At 41.2% G+C, this 6012-nt stretch overlaps 1 long non-coding RNA gene across 1 annotated transcript in view; it reads right to left on the bottom strand.

Moving 5' to 3' along the window:
- Positions 1-4778: 4778 nt before the first annotated feature.
- Positions 4779-6012, bottom strand: part of LOC122175862 — a 43219-nt gene continuing 41985 nt past the window's right edge. The window contains exon 7 of the long non-coding RNA XR_006177531.1: positions 4779-4947. This is a non-coding gene — a long non-coding RNA (uncharacterized LOC122175862). The remainder of the gene's footprint in view (positions 4948-6012) is intronic.

Below are 6012 nucleotides of genomic sequence, written 5' to 3'. Positions count from 1 at the left end.
CCTGGCCTTGAATGCCTGCAGGGATGGGGCATCCACAGCCTCCTTGGGCAACCTGTGCCAGTGCCTTACCACCCTCTGGGTGAAAAACTTCCTATTAAATTCTTCCTGAATCAGTGACTTCAGTGGGAGACTGCCTCACATAAAAACTCCTGAATTTGGTCCTAGGTTGAACCATTATGGGCAGCAGCAGAGGAACTCAGATGCTTGCCCCACTGCTGCTGCACCGGGCTGACTCCCAGCACCCTAGGAAAATCTCCTTGGAAAATCCCAGCGATGGTTTATCTGAAATTAATTTGCCCACATTGTTAAGTCAATTACCCGAAGGAGCAGAGACTCGATTAAAAATCTTTTTAGTTCAGAAGGAAACAGCATACTTGGGATCAATTTTTTCCTATCCTTGAGTGCAAAGATTCTCGTTGTATCCCTGTATAGATGATAAAGGTAGTGCACTACCCACTCCTGCACAAGCATGACTGAGCAGGCAGAGGTCTGTGTCACCGGCACCAGAGAAAGACGACACGAGGGACATGGCAGACAAGTGGGGTCTGTCCCCTGCTGGCACCTGGATGCTGCCCCACACCGCCAGGAGGTCGCTGCACCCGTCTCACCCAGAGAAACTCTCCTGTTGTCAAGCCTACAGCAAACTGTGTCCAGACAGATTGGTGTTCTGCTCAAAGGAGCCCGCATGAATCATGTATTAGTTCATTTAAAAGCACTTTGTAGACAAACATGCTCACTCTATCAGCAGGCACGGGGATGCAAATACTTCACTGGGTGTATATGAGCCTTGACAGGACATCTGTGATGCATGGGATTGAGAAACAGCTCGCTCTGGAAAGATCAGGCAATAACGAGCAAAAAGGCTCACCGTATTTTGTTCTTTTTTTTTCTTTTTTTTCTGCAAGATGAAAATTTAACTTTGCCTTCGTGTTGGAAGCAGAGTAAACACTATCAAACAGAAAGCCAGCAGCAGGGAGAGGTAAATGATTTACTAGATATTCTTCAATCATTTAGCAAGAAGGCAGAAGGTTTTGGTTGAGGGTCCCAGGCACTCTTGCAGAAGGCAACAACCCCCCAGCAGTATTGATGCTGGTACAGCTGCTGTGAGGGATCGTCCTTCAGAGGTGAGGGGGAATTAGAAGCAGTTAGATTTGGGAAATACTAATGGCAGCTTTGGTACTCTTGCTGCTTGGCAGATGCTGATTGCTCCCTGTAAATGAAAGCAAGCTAATGAGTGTGTGCAATAGCAAAATATTTGGTGGACTCTCATTAGCAGATAGAGTACATAGAATTAATTTTGCCGAGATAATTGTAGAATAATTTATTTGCATAGAAAATCTAGTTTGTGGAAAGCATCCTGGAAGAGATTCAGACCCGCATGGACTTTGTCTATAAATGGTTCCAAATAAATTTGATTCACAGAGAAAACACTGTAGTCTTATAAAGACTGTAAGCATGGGTGTCAAAGACACAGTTACTCAATATGAGGTGTGAAGAATGTTACTTTCTATTTCTGCCCTGAGGTTGGTGGACGATGCAGAGATGTCTTCACGATGAGTACGACACAAACTCACCAGTCATGTGTACGCACGTTTGCTAATTTTTGTCCCATTTCCTTTACTGCCACACGAGTGACTCTCCCAGTCACAATAAGCAGCACAAGCCCCTCATTCGTCTACATTTTGTGCATGTTTGGTTTTGGGTTTTCAGAAAATGCAGGAATTCATTTCTTCTCCTGAAATCCTAATTTTACCTTAGCAGTAAAACAAGTACTGGCAATAGTAATTCAGGCAAACAGAGTATTGTTACTGTTCCCAGAAAGGCAATATATTTGAATAGCTCTGCATATTTAACAAGGAAGATGTGTTTTGAGCAATTTTTAATAAAGTAATATTTTATATTTCCCATTTCACCCTTGCAGGAAACTGCAGAGATCAGTTTTGGATTGAGATTGCATCCCCAGCCTTGGATCCATTAACGTCCTGGAAGGCACACATGAAAAAAGAAAAATCCCCCTACTTACACCGTGAAGAGGTGCTAACAGCTTTAAAGAATTACCCACCAAATATTAGGTGCAATTTAAAACTACATTTAAAGCAGCATGGGTAGTTTAAAAGTCTACGTGGCCGGCTAAAAGTCGGAGAGAGAAAATTGCTTGAACACGTGTTGGATGAATTTCTTCTGTCTGTGTGGGAGATATTGCACTGGGGGGGTAATATACCCTCCTTTAAAACAAAAAAAGAGGTAGATCCTTTATCTGGTCCTTTGCATGCCATGTGATTCCAAATCCGGGCAAAAGCCTTCAGCTCATTTCCATTTACTACGCAAAGAACACAACTCTGCTATCTAAGCATTGTGAAAGATTATTTATAGTGAAAGACATCCTTAGGCTAAGCTATTAAGTGAGGATAATGGATACGAGCCACCTAAGGCATGCGGAGGATTCATTAATGAATTACTGGGTAAAACAAAGTCAGATGCACTCAGGTAGCGGCCAGCTTAAGCAATGCACTGTTACAGGGCCAAGGAAGGATCACCTCATGTGAAGACCTGGAAATTGCACCACAAAATGTTCTAGGCATTGCCCTACACTTACTTTGAGGGCTCTTCAAGGGACTGTTCAGATCATCCTCTGCAATATTTACTCAGCTTACTGTATGCTGTATCAACTTAAAGATGCACTGTAACATTAGACAGTTATCAGCTTTCGTTTTTAGCCCTGATCTATTTTATAAACCCTGATGCCCCTTGTTTTATGTAAGAAAAAAAGAAGGATGTTTTAATAGATATAATCTAAATTAGTTGGTAACTCAATAACTCATTTCAGTCTGCTTCTCTAATGAAACCTGCACTAATGACTGCCTTCATTAGGCAGTCCCAAACTTTAAGAAGGCATTTAAAAATATTCATAACATTTCTGGTGCAATGTTGTTTGAACTGTATTTAACAGACATCTCGAATGGGCTTTCTTTGCAGGAATCATTGTCAATAATGACTTTTGCAGCACTGTCTTAGGGGCCAGGGCAATAATTTCAGTCGTGGCCACGGGGCCAAGTCCCCATGTGTGCCGTGTGCTGGGCCAGATGTGAGGAAAAAAACAACAAATTAAGTAATAGTCCACACTGTAATTGGGAATAAACTTTCTTGAGGATTAGTCAAGGCACGCGTTTCTGAAAGTCTTTAAGAAAACAACTAGCTAAAGATGTAGTTGTAACCTAAAATCTTTCAAAAAGGAAAAACAGTTATACAAACTGCAATAATGAATATTAAATATTGAATTTGCAATTAGTGTCAATTATTTAAAAAAAAAAAAAAAAGCAACCAATTAAATGCTGCAACATAATGCACCTGAAATCTTGTAAATGCAGTGGCATTGGTAGCAAACACTAAGAGCTCCTTTAAGCCAGTCACTGCTTAAAGACTTTCACTTTGGGAATCAGCGTTACCCTAACACATTTACTTAGATATGTTGAAAGTCATACTTAACCTTTGCTCAGTTGAAATAACTTTAGCAAAAAAAGAATGGAGTAAACAGAACCTTCTCTGCAAATGCAAATGGTAATGCAATCAGCGCTCAGTAAACAAATACAGAGATGTTTGAGCCATAGCCTGAACACTCAGGTTGTTATAGGGGTTGCCCTGATCCCTGCTGAGCAGAGGTGGCATCCATAACCTGGTGCTCTTGGGACACTGAGCTGCCATTCTGCATTCTATCAGCTTTTAGAAAATAAATCCAAGTCTGACTCAGAATTACAAAGGAGTAGAGAGCTCTAAATGGGTTTTAAACAGTTCAAACCCCAATGCATGAGCAGAATTTGGGCCAAATGTCCTGCCAGGGGCCAGTCAACAGGAGCCCGCTGCCAAGAGCCGATCCTTAGATCAACACCTCATCCTTAAGGAAAGCCTGGTCTGGAAATCAAAGGCAGCCCACCAAAAAAGAAAAGAAAAAAAAAAAATAGGGGGGGGTGTGGGGAAGACATAAATCTGTGTTGGCTCCCAGCCCAGTGAGATCTTCCAGTATGTTTTTGCTGATGCTGCTTCTGGGATGGGACAAAGGAAATGGATGACACTGAGATGTCAGTGGCAGGAAGACCACCGGATTGCCCGTAAAGCAGCAGCAGGCAGTGGGTGTATGTGACAGGGCTGTCACAGGGCTACAAGTTCATCCCTCCAACTATTTTTCTGCCTTAAGGGATTTGCAGCAGCTCAGCTAAACCTGCTCAACATCTAAAGTGTGCTGAGAAGGGCTCTGTTGGAGAGGTGCAGTACTGGCAGGGGTAGGAGAGAAGCAGGGCTAACATGGGCGATGCTTCTCTGAAAGCAAAAAGCATCCCAACAACTGGAAGGGACCTGAGGTTCTGTAACTGCAAAATCAACGTCAGATTCTGCTGAAATTCCCTTGGGCAGTGATGGAATGGGTATTTCTCTGTGAGACGTCCAAATCAGATGCACAACACACCCAAAAAACAGGACTTCATCCCCCAGAAATACGGACCATCTCTGCTTCTCTTTTAAGCAACTGCTCTGCAAGCATCTCTGAATTATTTCCCTTACAGGCTTCGGTTTTAGCAGTTCCTTATTTAGTATTTCTAAGGACCCATCTGTAGGATATTATATGAAATACATATACCTAGTAACAGATAACGACAGTAAGTTACAAATGTGTGTTCCTCATAAATAGTACCAGTGAAGAAGGACACAGTTAACCAGCCAAAGAGTGACCAAATTCTGTTTCTTCTCTGCAAGAAAGAGATCAACAAAATCTGTTAATCCATTTGTGTAGTTTCTTTTATTTTGTATTTATTTGCTTATGCACAAGAGAATGAAAACCTGTTTGCAGCTGTAACTTCTACAGCGCGTCACATATTTTCTTTCTCTTTTATTATTATTTTTTGTCTTCCATAATTATTTTTCCAGAGAGCTGCTTTTCCAATCAGGTCCCCAACTCTGAAAAACAAAACTTCAAGGCAACGTTTTGAAAAATTGGACCTCAGTTTTCTTTCAGTAGAAAAATTCACATCATTCGTGTGCAAGCCAAGGCTCAAAAATAACATAAATCCTTTCAGTGCCGTCTCTCTCTTTGCCTGTGTAACAGATATCTCTGCTAACATTTACTTTTGTAATTTTTCACATTGTTCTAGCTCTCAGAGGTTAATATTTACCATTCATTTTGGTATTCACAAGCTACAGAGGTAAGCTTGCAAATATCTGCCCTGGGAAAATGAGCAGTTCTGCCAGAAAATATGTTCAGGTTTCTTGGTGGAACTGTGGGAGACAACACTCCATTGACAGCATTTCACTGCATTCATCTGTTCATGCTTCAAACATCTGTGCCATCAATTCCTACTGTACAACATTTGGTATTTTGAAGGGATAACCAGATAATTACAGCAAATGTTTATTAGTCTCTTTGAACGGCGAGCATGCATTGGAGGAAAAAAAAAAGGAAGCGAGCTTACGAAGAAATACAGTGAACAGAGACATATTTGGGAAGTCACTGCTGTTATATCCTTACACCAAGCATGCAGTCATTCTGTGGTTGGCATCTGCACACACAGTGTCGTGTGCTAGCAAAATTCATCATAAGACAGAGCTGCCTGCAAAAGCTGACCCACTACATGCAATAATATCAAATCCTAAATGAATTAATTTGCTTGCTGACCAAGTAGTTTGCCATATTAAAGTGCAAGTTTGCAAGACATGTATTCTATTATCCCAGATTGCACTCCTGACACTTTACATTATGAACATTTAGCATTCTTCCTTTGATATTTTGAACACTGACTACAATGAAGCTGTCAGCACAAAGGAATTTTTTATTCAATTTTCAGATGTAACAAGCAAGGATCTTAGAGAACCTTCATTAAGACTATGGAAATAATAGGGATTCAATTATCTAGCTATGGAAGACAGAAGAATATCTTGACAGGCACAATAGTAAGAGATATGAAACAGCTTGTGAAAAAAGGAGAGGAGAGGAGAGGAGAGGAGAGGAGAGGAGAGGAGAGGAGA

The sequence above is a fragment of the Lagopus leucura genome, unplaced genomic scaffold, assembly GCF_019238085.1.
Source record: "Lagopus leucura isolate 7727_CA_CO unplaced genomic scaffold, USGS_WTPT01 Super-Scaffold_741, whole genome shotgun sequence".
Taxonomy (NCBI): Eukaryota; Metazoa; Chordata; class Aves; order Galliformes; family Phasianidae; genus Lagopus; species Lagopus leucura.
The sequence above is the reverse complement of the archived record's forward strand: the minus strand, read 5'-3'. Positions and strand labels throughout refer to the sequence as shown.